Here is a 15,658-nt window from a genome sequence, read left to right as displayed (position 1 = left end):
GGACAACGCTTTGGAGCGTCTCAATGTCATCCTCCCTCTGGGCAATGATAGCCTCCTTATTCCGAACCACCTTCCCCTGGGCCTGGAACATGGATTTTCATTCCTCCCTCTTCTTGGCGGTGAAGTCAACGGTAGCCTGAAGCCGGTCACGCTCCTCCAGCAAATTAGCGGCACCAGCGTCCGCAGCCTCGACCTTGGCTCTCTCGGCGAGGACCGCCTTTTCAGCGTCCTCCCTAAGTTTTCGCTCAGCAAGGACCGCCTTTTTAGCCTCAGCCTTGGCTCCCTCAGCTTCCTTCTTCGCAGCAGCGACCTCGAGCCTGAGCCGCTCAAGCTGTGGGGCAACTTCAGCCATGGCCTTTTCTTGCTCAACAATATGAGCATCGGCCACCTCAGCCCACTTCGACAGCATCCTGGACAAACTCAGGCCCTCTGACCTAATCTGGGCAGGGGTAGGCTTCGGGAAGGAGGAAACGGCGGTGGCATCTTTGCCACCCGTCTGCACAGGCCGCTTCTCAGCCCGCCGTTCAGAAGGACGGGTAGACGGCGGCGGCGGATCTACAAAAAATTCAATCAAGGCATCTGTGTCAACATATGTGGACATACCAGAGAGATTGTCATCAGGAACGCCTAATGAACCGGCTAAGTCTGAACCACAGGTTAGATCCGTACCAGTCTTGGCCTTCTTGGCCGGAGGATCCATTTCTTTGCCGGCCTCGGCATCAGCAGCAACGGCAGTAGCAGCCCATTTTCTCTTGCGTAAGAGAGGAGATTCCTCTGCCACAGTGACCTGATCCTCGGCGGTGATATCGACGATCTCCACAGTCTCCTTTTGGACTGAAGGGAGTGGAGGTGGAACCGATGTCGACGTCGTCGCCGCCGAAGACTTTGTTTTTCACGTTCGACGCGGTATGTTACCAGCAACCTTCGCCTGGGCCGCCGTCGTATCTAGGCCCTTCAACTCCTGGTCCATAAGGTCGATTGGCGCCGGTCTGCGATCATTTTTATCGGCCTTCGGATGCTTCTGAAGAACGTTCTTGCCTTTGTCAAGCCCCATCTTCAAGAGGAATTCCTCAGACAGATCTGGGCCAAAACGGTCTGCAAAGGAAACGAAGCAAGAGTTAAGTGAAAGAAATAAATCAAAGTTCAAGAAACAGAAACATTAAAAGCAGAGATAGGCCTCACACCGACCCCACTCACCCTGTGCTAGGGCCGGTATGAGGCCGACGTGGCAGAGCGTCTCGTCTTGAAGAATGATCTGAGTCGGGGGCATCCACCCCTTCGGCGACCCATCCTTCTCAGTCTCAAACAGCCTCATCGCCCGCTTCTCATCCGCATTAAGAGGGACCATGCTGGCGTCCATCTTAAGTTTACGCCGGGAGACCCATTTGTCATGCTCCCTCTTACTCTCGCACCGCAGATTGACTTGGTGCTGGAAGGACCGGGGCAGTGGATAATCATCCGGCACCTCGACGTATACCCACCACGTCTTCCAGTCCTTGCAAGAATAAAGCTTATCAACGGAGACGTAACCCGGCTCCGTCTGCACGCTATACCATCCCCTGCCACCGGCGACGTTCAGTCGAAGGTGATGAAGCCGACAGAATAGGTTCACCGTCGGAATCTCCCCCTTGAACTGGCATAGCCACACAAAACCAATGATCGTCCTAACGGCCAACAGATGCAGCTGTGCCACAGCGACGTTCATGGCTTTAATAATGTTAGCAACGTATACATTGAGAGGAAACCGGAGCCCATACTCCAGGTGTCTCATGTACACGCCTATATGGCCCTTGGGAGGGCAACAGACCGCCTGACCCTCCTCAGGAATAACAATTTTGTACCCCTCACCGAAGAAAAAATGGCCCTCGAAAAAAGTTTCTCCAGAACAACTGGCAAACTTGTGGGTCCAAACACGGTCAGGGCCGATCTTACAGGCGTCGCCGTGATCCATGACATACGACCTCTCGTCATCAGAATCAGTCACCTCATCACCATCATCCTCCCAATCCTTCAAAACTTGTGGATCAACGTCAGGAGAAGGAGACCTAGGGCCCCCGGACCTTATCGGGATGGCAGCCAGTACCCCCTCCTCTTCAAGACGCGACGAGGAACCCCCCGGCGCAGAAGTACTAGGTCCGGCGTCAGCAGCAGACATGGCAGCAACAATTACTTAACAAAATAAGAGATTGAGAAAGATTTGTTTGTTTACCTTGAAGAAAAGCGCTAGCCGAAGTAACGACTCTGAAGATTAGAAGAGAAAGAAGCCCTTGAAAGTTTAGAGAGAAGAAAATTTTAGAGAAAATGAAATTGGTGGCCAATTTCAGGGACTAACTGCCCTATTTATAGAGGAAAGCCCACGAAGAAGGACCAATCAGGGCACAGCCCATGAAACGTCAGCCAATCAGCGAACAGACACGTGTCAGACATGCAAACCACGGAATGTCAATCGTTGCAACAGTTGAACGTCAAATCAACGCAACAGCGACCAAGCGTCTTCAACACGCCCCTTCATATCTCTTTGCCTATTCATCTTCCTCAACAAACTCCTAAGTATCTGTTCTCCGCCGGCCACATGATCAACCAAGCTAGGTAGCACCGGCCTGGGGGCAATCAGAGGCAAACGGCACTCCCAACCTTGGTCTCGGCCAGCACCTGTTTTCTTTTCCACATTGGTTGTCCATTACACAACCATGTGGAGGGGGGATACTATACGGCACGGCCTGAATATGACCAAGCCGAGGTAGAAGAAGCCGGGGCAGAAAAATTTCATTTGCGCAGAATATACGCTCAACGTACATCGGAGCCCATACCACGGCATAGACTACACTGGGGGCAAATTGATGGGGCATATTCTGCACCCGCTGACCGGGTCAACATATTGACCAAGGTCAAAGACATCCACAACAATTCAACGTATCTGACAGCCTAACCGATGCAACCTGTCGGCCTGTCACTTGGGTCCCGGCCAGGCAACTAGCCAGCCGGGGCACAAATCCGCGTACTCATATCCAAGACCCCTCGGCCGGCCTGTCATGGGTCCATCGGCCGAGGGTAGAACGGTCTTTCCACCTGCTAGCCACTTGGCCACTTGGCCACTACGTGACAAAAGGTGAAAGTCTATAAATACTCCTCAACCCTCATTGAGGAGAGGATCCAAGAAATATAACCTAAACCACTCATAATCTGGTATAAACTCCCTTATCTCTCTACAACATACTTTGCCAAGCATCATACAACTTAATCCCTTTAAGTTTACTGACTTGAGCGTCGGAGTGAGTACGCTCGGTGCAAAGCCGAGCCCTCAGTTTGTTCATTGTTTCAGGAGAGGCCGAAAGGAAGAGTCAAGCAAAGTCATCATTCAACTAGCTCGCGTGGTAAACAACACTGCTCCGTAATCATACCCGGAACAATGATATTGACCAAAGAGTAAAACATTAACATGGCAACAACTTGGCAAACGAACAATAACATTGTCACATGTAAATCATTAAAAATCAAATGGAAAACATGAATTCAGATATAAAGCAAAAAAAATCATAAAACCAAAAAGATAAAAATTAAAATATACTTTGTAGGACTACACCACCACCACCACCACAACAACAACAATAACAACATACAAATATATGTTCTCATCATAATCAAAAAAATAAACTAAACCATAAAATATATAGCCCACAACTTAGAAACTGATGGGTAAATGGAAAATAAGTATTAAATAAATAAAGTGAATATAGAGTATTATATGTATTATTATAACTTTTATAGTCATTACACAACCATAGATTCCAATATTTAAATTTTATTTTTAATATATTTTGTGTTATGGTTGAATAATATAATTGAATGCCGAGAAACTCAAGAGGTGAATTAAATAAATAAAAAATGTTAATGAAAATGATGGGGGTTAAGCAATATGAAGAGTTTTAATCAATTTATTAACATATTTTATTATAAAAATCAATTATATAGAAAAAGTATTAATTAATATGGTGGGTGTTAAGTATTATGAAGAGTTTTAATCAATTTATTAACATGTTTTATTAAAAAAATGAATTAAATAGGAAAAAACACTTAATAAAAATGATGGGTGTTAAATAATAGGGTTATTTCATGGGAATAATATATCATATGCCCTCTCTTCTCATATTAATTCATCCTAGCGTTTAACTGAGAATAATCTCATCTTTAATATCATTTAACTTATACTAAACACTGGCCATAATTGACTTGTTAATACAGGTTTTCCAAGAGGTCAAGTTTTTGTTCTTCTTCCTAAATCTATTATACTTTCCCAGAACTTCTTCTTTTCCCTAAATCTTCTTCTTCTTTACTTCTTAATTCTTAATTCCTCCATGTTTTTTCATTCTTTCTTCATTTTCAAAGTTCTATTTCTTAATTTTATTCCTCCTCCTTCCCCAAATCTTCATTCACCATTAAAAAGCTCTTTTTTCCCTAATTACCCAAAACCCAGATTAAATCACCTCCATTTTCTATCACTCAAAACCCCACACAAATGCTTTTTGTATCACTAATTCATAGGCCCTTACTATGTTTCCCCCTTTCAATCTCCTGCACAACCTCATAACCACCGTGAAAGATCAAACTGCTACGACCCTTCGATAAATGTCGATACCAAACAAAGTACAGCCTAGAGACTCTCATGGTGGTACTGACGATAAAGCTAAACAGCAAACTGAGACGGTTCACAAAATCCTACGTGAATTGGGCCACAAAATCTAGTCAATTGCGCGATATTCAGACACCATATGATGAAGGAACCTCAAAATTTGAATAAAAAGTAAGAAATTGATTAAAAGGATTTTTTTAGGTTTTGTTTTTAATTTGATTAAGAGGTAAATGAGTTTTGCTTTTGTTTAGAGTGAGGAGAAATGGACTGATTTTAGATTTATATGTCAAGGTAACCGGTTTTACAGGTCTCCCGTCAACAAGTTTAGTAAAAGTTAAACGAGGTTAAAGATGAGATTATTCTCAGTTTAACATTAGGATGGATTAATATGAGAAGAAGGGGCATAGGATGGATTATTCTCATGAAATAACTCTAAATAATATGAAAAGTTTTAATTAATCTATTAACATGTTTTGATGTAAAATTGTAAGGGTTACATAAATTTTGAAAAATAATATATTTAAATTAATGTCGTGTAATAAAAAGTTGACAATTCATGTCATATTTATTCGCCATGTCACATTAAAATTTGTCATGTCATGTGTAGTAAGTGACTTGGCTTTTTGTTAATGCTATATAGCATTGTATACGTGGCATTTTAAGTTCTCCTTTTAATAATATTGTATAGAACTTGAAACCATCCATATATAATAAATTCCGTATGGAAACATCTTCAATAACGCCTTATAAGGTTGTAAACTCAATACCTTAGTATAGTCATCTCCAAATTATTTCCAGACCTCTCCATCAACCCTCCACTACTACAAATACAGGCAACCACAACGGCCCTTTAACAACGATTATTCACGAAAATCACAATAGACGTTGTAGAATGTGTGGCGCGAATTTTACTAAAATAAATTAAAACGGGTATGGTTATAAAAACCGTTGTTATGAGTGTTAACAACGGGTAACACATGCACAACCGTTGTTAATAATTTGGCGCAAAATTGGCGCAAAGTTAGTGAAAATTAATCACAACGGTTATTTTTGAAACCCGTTGTTAAAACTTATTTAACAACGGGTGTTTTTTACAACCGTTGTTAAAACATATTTCACAACGGTTGTTGTTTAATAACCGTTGTCAATACCTTCCATACTATAAACCACACAAACACAAGTCTGCTGCAGCCACAAAACACAAACCTTAATACACAAACACAAACCCAAAGTTGACCAAACACAAACACAAAACACACACTTTCTCATCGTCTCTTTCTCTCTTTCTCATCGTCGCTTTATCTTCTCGCCGTCACTGTTGATTTCATCGTCTCTTTACGTACGTTCTGTAATTATCAGGTTTGTTTCATCGTCATTATTTTATTGTTCTAATTATTTAATTTCATTTTAATGTATGTGTTTTTATCGACCATTTGGCGTCCTTCAGTACGGATCGAGCATGTTTTAGCAGTTAGGGTTTGGAGAATATATTGAGATAATGGAAATGCATGTTAGTTGAGATAATGCAATGTATTTATACTAATGTGTGGGTTGAGTTGTTTTTTAATTAATATATATGTTAGGAAGTTGTGCCATATATGTTAGGAAGTTGTGCCATAATCAGATCTTGATGATGACTGATAGATCTATGGAGTTGAAAAAATGGAAGCAAATCAAACAAGCATAACTCAACACTTTCAAAATGATCATTTCATTTAATTTTAAACCAAATACATTACAGCAATTATCAGAAATCAAAAGATGTATAATAAGCCGGAACAACCCCGGTTAAGCGTAAAAAGCGCTTCTCAACCTGCCACCAATCACGCCACTCTGGTATACCGCTAACTTCCGGGTCATTGGCTTCATATTTTGCAATAACAGATTGAATATATGCAAGGACACGACTTGCATGTGGAGATAAGGTTGGAAGAGTACAACTCAACATATCTCTGGTTTGCACCAAGTTGCGTAAGTAACAGCCGACTAGGGTATGAAGATGATGATGATGATGAGGCTTTGTTGACAAGCCGGACCGCTTCACGCCTCTTAATCCAATAATTCCGTTGATGTTCAAGGGATGCTTTGATTAATGGGTGTTGATCGTGAGGAAGCCCGAGAACCTTCCCATCATCTTCAATCGTTTGTGTAAGCCATTCTTCGTTGTTGATAAAATTAGGGTTCATTGCCATGTTGTTTCAATTAATGAATGTTAGTAAAGGATGCTTTAATATGTTGGTAAAGGATGCTTTAATATTTATAGCTAGTAATATTTAATTTAATTTTTTTTTATTTTTTAAGAACAAACAACAACGGTTATTTACAAACAACCCGTTGTCTTTATTTATAACAACGGTTTTGTATATTAAAACCCGTTGTTATAACTTTCCCCCAAAATTGAGTCACACTTTCCACAACGGGTTTTTATATTTAAAACCGTTGTTAATAGTTTTAACAACGGTTTCCGTAAGAAAACTAACCGTTGTTAAAACCTTCTACAACGGACGCTTTTACAACGTCCGCTTTTTTATATAACAACGGTTTTTGACCGTTGTTATAGCCTGTATCTGTAGTAGTGCTCCCATAGAAATATCTTTGATTGAAGTTTTATCACTACGTGCATGCTTCAAATATTATTTACATCCAAAAAATATTTACTATATCGATAGAAAAATATTAGATACGATTCAACGGTATGGTCGGTATCTACTTCATGTATTACGAATTAAATTTTTATTTCAATAGCTCAATAATCTAAAAAAACTATATTCCCTAAATCCGAATTCCAAAAGGTTCATAAATTTTTTTAAGTTCCTTATTACTATTTCAAGAATTTGATCCATCTCTTGTTATACTTATGTCCACGATCCTATATAAAAGTAAAAATAGTATTAAAGACTATACAATAATCTATTCCTGTTTTGAAAAAAAAAACAAATAAACTTAAAAATATACGATTAGAATTTAGAAATCATACTATTTAATACTCGGTGTTGCTCTTCCACATACGCCTTTTACTCTTTTACATACGTTTTTTCATAAAGTTTCCATCCTCTACCGTTTTCCTAAATCTAAACAAATTAGGTTTTTTATATACCATTTTCCCTAAAATTAAGACCTAATTCTTCTAAAACTTGAACAATGGATTACAATTCTTCAAATTTTTCAGTTAATGAAGTAATACTAATTTGTTTAGCTATTATTAAAAACTTGTTTATTGTTTGCTAATTATTTTGTCTTAAAATTAGGGTTTATAATCACACTAAAAGTTCTTCAATTATGTTGATGGCGGAAGGCATGTTGAGGGGTGGGCTGTGAAGGAGGGTCGTCGGGTCAGGTGGTCGGCCGGTGGGCGATGGTCGGAGTCGCAGGGGTGGGGCGTTGCGGGGGAGGCGAAGTTGCAGGGGAGGGTTATTGTTCATCGTTTTCTTTTTCGTAAATCATTATTTGTTTTCTTTTTCGTAAATCATTACTCCGGTAGGCGTGGGGTTGGCCAGAGTAATGGGTTTCCGGCAAGGTGTTGGTTAATAGAGGTGTGTGGTGGTTAATGGAGATGGATGATGATGATTTAATGGTGAAAGGGGATTATGAAAGGGAGAAAAAAATTAAATGGGTAAACCGGTAAAGGAAGAAAGAAATGGGAAGGGTAACATTGTAAACTACGTATGTGAAAGAGTAAAAGGCGTATGTGAAAGAGCAATACCCTTAATATTTATCTGAAGGTTCGCTTTCGCTTCCTTTTAGTACAGGCCTTGATAATAGTTCATATGAAATGAAAAAGAAAAATATATATTAGAGATGATTATACTCATGAATACAAAAATACAAATTCAAATAGGTTGATCGAGAAAGCATAATAGTAAAATTACACAATAATATACGCTTCATAACAAATTTAAAGAAATATTAAAAGATCTTCATTCTGATATCAACGATCATCTTATAATGGTTAAAAAAGCATAAACCACTTAAAAAGGTAAAGTAAATTTTATAGAAAACAACCAAAAGGCGGGACTGGGATAAAACTTAAATTGGAAGAAGAAATGACATAATTAAAATTATTAATTAGTCATAATGGTTCAAAAAGTAAATTGTGAAATTTTAAAGATTTTTCATTCAATTATTTGTACTTATTTATTTACCATTAATTATGAGAATAGGTTTTTTTTTTTTTTTTAGGAAATTATGAGAGTAAGTTTTATGTATTATTCCTGTTTTGACAAAAAAATTAATAAACTTAAAAATATACCAAGTAGAATTTAGAAATCATACTATTTAATATTTACCCGAAGGTTCACTTTCGCTTCCTTGTATTACATGCCTTGATAATAGTTCATATAAAATGAAAAAGAAAAATATATGTTGGAGATGATTATACTTATGAATATAAAAATACAAATTCAAATAGGTTGATCGGGAAAGTATAATAGTAAAATTACAGCACAATATACGTTTAATAATAAATTAAAAGAAATATTATAAGACTTCTATTTTGAGATCAACAATCATCCATTAATTATTAGTTTCTACCTTACGTTTTTTTCACCTTTAATTTTACCTCAGTTTTGTGCCTTTTGTATTTCTTCCCTCTTCAGATTACCCACGTGATGGTTTGCCTTATCTGCATCCACATACGTTTCATGGTGCTCTAAAGTTATATAAAAAATACATTGACCAAAAGATAAAACATTAACCTGGCAAAAACTTGACAAACGAATCAAAACATTGTTACATGTAAGTCACTCAAATTAAACGAACTGGAAAAAACATGAATTCAATATTTTAAATATAAAGTAAACGATTCATAAAACCAACAACATAACAAATTAAAATATACTTTATTGGATAACAACAACAACAATACTAAACAATAATACTCGATAATAATACTCAATATGCTCAATATAATCAAATAAATAATTTAAACCATAAAATAGAATTCACAACTTAGAAACTCATGACAAATGGGCATATTTTAAATAAATAAGGTGAATAGAAAGTATTATAGGTATTATAGACATTACACAACCATAAATTCCCATATTTTAATTTATTTTGTGGTATTATTAAATTAAATAATTGATTGCCGAGGACCTCAAGAGATGAATTAAATAGGACAAAATTTTAATAAAAATTATGGGTGTTAAGTAATATAAGGAGTTTTAATAAAATTATTAACATATTATATTACAAAAATTAATTAAATAGGAAAAAAATTTAATTAATTTGGTGTGTGTTAAGTATTTTTTTTTGTAAGAAAGTTATAATCCTTTTATTCGTCCACTAGAGGGGAAAAGAAAGGGATACACATCTCTACAAAAATCATATCCACTATGCCTAAGCAACTTAGGCTAAGTATGAGAAATGCTACCTACAATACGACTGGTGCTAGGAAAAACATGTAACAAATTGACGCAACTAGTAAACTTGATGCTGCGAATAAGCTGATCAGACGAGCACTCTTTACCAGTGAAGATCCGCAAATTTCTCTCCTGCCATATAGTGTATACAGCTCCCGCAAGGCAGCAAAGAAACCAGGAGCACTTCCAATGTTTCTTTTTGCTCCTATGTTGACACCAGGTCAGTTCCTGCTTGTATTTACAACTCCTACCACTTATTCCCATCCACTGCAGCAGACTAGTCCAGACATGTCTAGAAAATTTGCACTTGAAAAACAGATGATTGTGTGTTTCATTTGCTTGTTTACAAAGGATACAACGGTTTGGAATCATTATGCCTTTGGCAATCAGCAGGTCCACAGTGGCTAACCGTTGCTGACAAGCTAAAGAAGCTATAATACCTTGTCTGGGTATCACAGCTCGACAATGAAGAGCTTGCAGCCAAGGGGAACAAGGAAATTTTGGTCTAAACCAGTTGTAGGCGTCCTTAACACTGAATTTTCCATGCTTAACCCAACTGTTCAGTAAGGTTTTAGCAGTAAGAATAGAGTCTGTGCATTGAATCAGCTCAACCTTGACAGAAAGGATGCTTCTGAAACTTTCAGAGTGATGAGGCCTGCAGTGAACATCCCAAATAGTACCCTTGGAGAGATTGTAAGCCCTATTCCAAGCTGACCAAACCCCATCAGAATTATGCTCTAGCATCCAGATCCATTTTGCCATTAGAGCTTTGTTCCAGGAAAGGAGTTCTTTCACATCAAACTCCCCTTCAGCCCTAGGAGAACAAAAACTAGACCAACTTTTCATAGTTAACTTTCTCTGATGCTCTTCAATGTTCCAGAAAAAATTCTTACACATTTTATGAATCTGTTTTATCACACTTTTTGGGAGCAAAACACTTGCACACCAAAAGTTTTCAATGCCAAAGATGACAGAAGTGAGCAGTTTAAGTTTACCAGCATAAGAGAGATTTTTGGATGACCAATGCTGCAAGGAGTGTTGAATTTTCCTTATCAGGACCCCATACATATCCACTGTGGTTCTAGCAGTATTCAAAGGGAGGCCAAGGTACCTAAAAGGGAATTTTCCTTCAGAGAAGCATGTGTTTTGCAAGATTTGGTCCCTAATATCAGACTGAACACCTCCAAAATAGATCTCAGTTTTATCAGTGTTTGCATTAAGACCAGTCCAACCAGCAAAAGCATTAAGGGAGTCAAGGACAGCTTTTACTGAGGGGACATCACCTCTGGTGAATATCATAAGATCGTCAGCAAAAATTAAGTGAGTAAGCCCAATCTTGCTGCATTTAGGGTGGTAGGAGACTTGAGGTTTAGTACAAATAGTTCTGAGGTATCTGGATAAAACCTCCATACTAAGGACAAACAAATAGGGAGAGAGAGGGTCTCCTTGTCGTAGACCACTTTTTCCTTTAAAGAAACCATGGACAGCCCCATTAATTTTTAAAGAGAACCATGAACTGGAAATACAACCCATAATCCAAGAGATAAAAATATCAGGGAATTAGTAGGCTCTGAGCATATCTTCAATAAACTCTCATTGCAAAGAATCAAATGCCTTCCTGATGTCAACCTTAATGAGGCATCTGGGAGTGAGATACTTCCTCCCATAGCCTTTAACTAGGGACTGAGATAGCATGATATTCTCATGTATATTTATTCCTTGGACAAAAGCGGCTTGCTCAGGTCCAATTAAATGAGGGAGAACACACTGCAGTCTTTTGGAGAGAATCTTGCTAACAGTTTTATAAAAAGTTGTGCAACAAGATATAGGCCTAAAATCAAGGACAGATTCACACACTTTCTTTTTAGGGATCAGAGCAACGAGGGTAGCATTAGCTTGTTTACTCATTCTGCCAGTGGAGAAAAATGAATTGACAGCTCTGCAGAAATCTGTACCCACTAAATCTCAGCTATCCTTGAAAAAAGCAGAAGAAAACCCATCAGGACCTGGGCTTTTATCTGATCCAATGTCAAAATAGGCTTAATAAGAGCATCCAGATCATGGCTTGGAACACAGGGGCTTTTTTGAATAAAGTCAGCATCAATGGGGTTAACCACCTGACATGTGCCCAACAAATGCTGATAGTAATCAACAAAACCTTCAGCAACAGCATTGAGCCCGATTTTATCAGGGCTCAATGCTGTTAAGTATTATAAAGAGTTTTAATCAATTTATTACCATGTTTAACTAAAAAAAATTAAATAGGAAAATGTTAATAATGGTGGGTGTTCAGTAATATGAAGAGGTTTAATAAATTTATTAACATGTTTTATTACAAAAATTTTAAAAACAATGAATTAAATAGGAAAATGTTAATAATGGTGAGTGTTTAGTATGAAGAGGTTTAATTAATTACTTAACATGTTTTATTACAAAAATTTCAATTAAAATTTCAATTTTAATTATAAGATATGAAATTTTTTAACATGTTTGATTACAAAAATTTCAATTAAAATGTCAATATTAATTATAAATTATGAAATTTGATGTAAATTTGTAAGAGTTATATAAATTTTGGGAAATAATATATTTAATATACAAAATTAATTTAAGAATAATAATAATATCCTTTAATATTATAGATATAAGTGAATTAAATTAATTTATAGATAAATGATTTAAATTAATGTCATGTAATAATAAATTAATAATCCACGTCATATTAATTCGCGATATCACATTAAAAATATACGTCATATTTAAATATGTCACGTCACATTAAAATTTAATCTAGGTGGCTTTTGGATCCTACGTGGCTTTGTCTAGGTGGCGTTTATTTGTCATTTTAGGGTAACCTTTTAATTATATCTTATAGATTAAATTTTTAACCATTATTTGTTTTAGTTACTTCATTACTAGTTTAGTGCCCGTGCAATATATGCACGGTATATATAGAATTTTACATTTTTAGTGTGTTTTTTATGAAATTTAAATTAAGTAAACTTCTTTTTCTTAAGTTTCTCATCCTTATATTTTGATTTGAAAAATCAAAATCGTATTAATCATAAAATGAGTATTCCAATGGAAGTTTTTCTTTTACCGATAGATTATTGTGTTATTTTATAAAATTTTACTGATAATATATTTTTAGTCGTTACTTATATCATAATAAAAAATCAATGAATTTTTATCGTATGATTCTTCAAACAAAAAAAATTCCTTTTTATATCATAACAAAAACTGTAGATAAATTTGTGTAGAATGTGAAATATTAAATGATATAAATATTAAATCTAAAAGATTGTGTATTATAGTCCACCATACTTATAGAATATGCTAAAAAAAAACTAAACCATATTTTAGGAAATATGTTTAGGCGGGAAAATTTAGAGTTTCAGCTATTCTTTTAGTAAATATAAGGGATTAAGTCGAACATATCAATCTAAACAAATCACTTTCATTTTGATCAACATTAAGCTTAATAATTGTCGGGTCATCAATTTAATCGGGTCAGATCAAAATCGGGTTGGGTCTAGTTCGGGTTTAATTTGGCTCATATATACGTATATACGATACAGATGATACACACTGGAATTTTGCCAACTAAAGTAAAATTAGACCGTCGACCCGATTTATATCTCAACTAATTGGCATTATTGATTACAAGCTGTTATAAGGAGATCCTGCTCTAGTTTGTGCGGTTGATTATGGTGTTGGGTCTTTTTCTGGTCTTCATAGTGGTTGTCGGGTCCTTTATCTTTCATTTCGGTTTGGTCAGATTGGGTGTAGTTGGTTTTTTTTCTTTAGTTTAAGTGGTTTTATGTTGGATTGTGTTGGGTTTGGATGGTTTGGAGGTGGTGGTTCAGTTAGAGTGTGTTCATAGTTGATGAGGCTTTTTCTGTTTGAGGTATACGTGGTAGGGTGAAGGCGGGTCTGGCAATGTCGTTGGTTGGCCCAGATGCGGTGGTCTTCACCTCCATCTAATGTTTAATCTTGGTTTCGTTTGTTTTTTAATTTTTCAAATAATAACCTCCTATAGTGGTTCCTTCATGGATGTTTGAGGTGTCCTGTCCTCTTATTCATGGGTTGTATGTTTTAGTTAATTTGCTTTTAGTCCTATTAAATCTCAATTATGAGACTTTAGTGGAAGATTTGTGTCTGGTCTAGGTTGGATTCGTCACAAGATGGTGCTTCGTAGCAAAAATGGACAAAAGATTGGTTGCGCGCGTCCTTTGATTCGATCTTTGTGCTCGCTTGGATGTTTTGGTCCATCGCCGAATGTGTGACTGTAGAGTTCCATCACCATGGTGTAGAAGTTCATTCTCCTTCGGGTGCAGGCCATTGCAATGGTCTACAATCCACATTTCCTTTCTACGCTCTTGTGGCGTAAGTGCACTTCGTCCTTGCCTCTCTGCAACTCACGTGTCGACGACTTTCTGAAGACGCTAGCTGTGTGCAAGATGTTGACAACGATGCTTGCAACTTCTATTTCGCACTCCACCAACTTGATTATACTATCCGACATTATCTTTCGCTAGTGTTAGTTATTAGCTCCGTTGTGATGTTAAATTACGAATGTACTTCTATTTCGTACTCCACCAACTTGATTATACTATCCGACATTATCTTTCGCTAGTGTTAGTTATTAGCTCCGTTGTGATGTTGAATTACGAATGTATAAAGAGCTTAGTATGATTTAACTTTATGTAATTGCATCTTTACCCATTGTCAAAAAAAAAAAAAAATTAAATAAAAAATAAAATAAATTAAAAATTACCTTAGCCCACATGACCCAATCCGAGTGACCGAACTCAAATTAACCCCCAACCAATATTCCAATACCCAAGTAGAACGAAGAAAACGTCAAACCAAAACGAAGTTGATTCTATTGAACCCAAACTTAGATTCTGAAATGCCAAGGAGCCACACCTCTAAACACACAAAAACCCAAATTCCCCATCCCAACGCAACTCGAGCACAAACATACAACGATACAATAGATATATATATCTAGGGCTAAGCAAAAAATTCGATTATCCAAACTGATCTGATATCTGATCCAAATTTTTAGATATCCAAAACAAAAGTTAAGTTTGGATATCTGATCCGAAATCTTTGATTTTGTCTTGGATATGGATATTAGAATTAAAACATTTGGATATCCGATCCGATCCGAAAATATAGTTTTCTAGTATAATTTGAAGAAAATAAAATTTTCTTTGATTCAACAACTTAATTAATGTTTAAAACATTAGAGAAATATCTAAGTAGTACTTTAATTTTATGTTGAAAACAATGGAGTAAAAATACTAAAGAAAATCATCATGTAAGACTATGAATATAATTGTGTTTCAAACATAACATTAAAGTAAATTCAAAAGTATGGATATCCGCATCCGATTATTTTGGATACCCGAACATTGGATATCCAAAACATTTGGTTTGGATATTGAATATCTAACTTCAGAATTTCTAATATGGATATCCGATCCGAACGAGCACTTTGGATTGGATACCCGATCCGTATTCTGCCCTAGATAGATCCTACCTATCTGGATTAACTCGATTTCCACCCAATTCGACCAGCTTGCAAGAGAATAACAAGCTAGAAAAAGAGCAAACATAACTAACAGATGAACAAAACAATTAAAAAATGCACAACAACAAA

Source organism: Silene latifolia, chromosome 11 (assembly GCF_048544455.1).
Source record: "Silene latifolia isolate original U9 population chromosome 11, ASM4854445v1, whole genome shotgun sequence".
NCBI lineage: Eukaryota > Viridiplantae > Streptophyta > Magnoliopsida > Caryophyllales > Caryophyllaceae > Silene > Silene latifolia.
The sequence above is the reverse complement of the archived record's forward strand: the minus strand, read 5'-3'. Positions refer to the sequence as shown.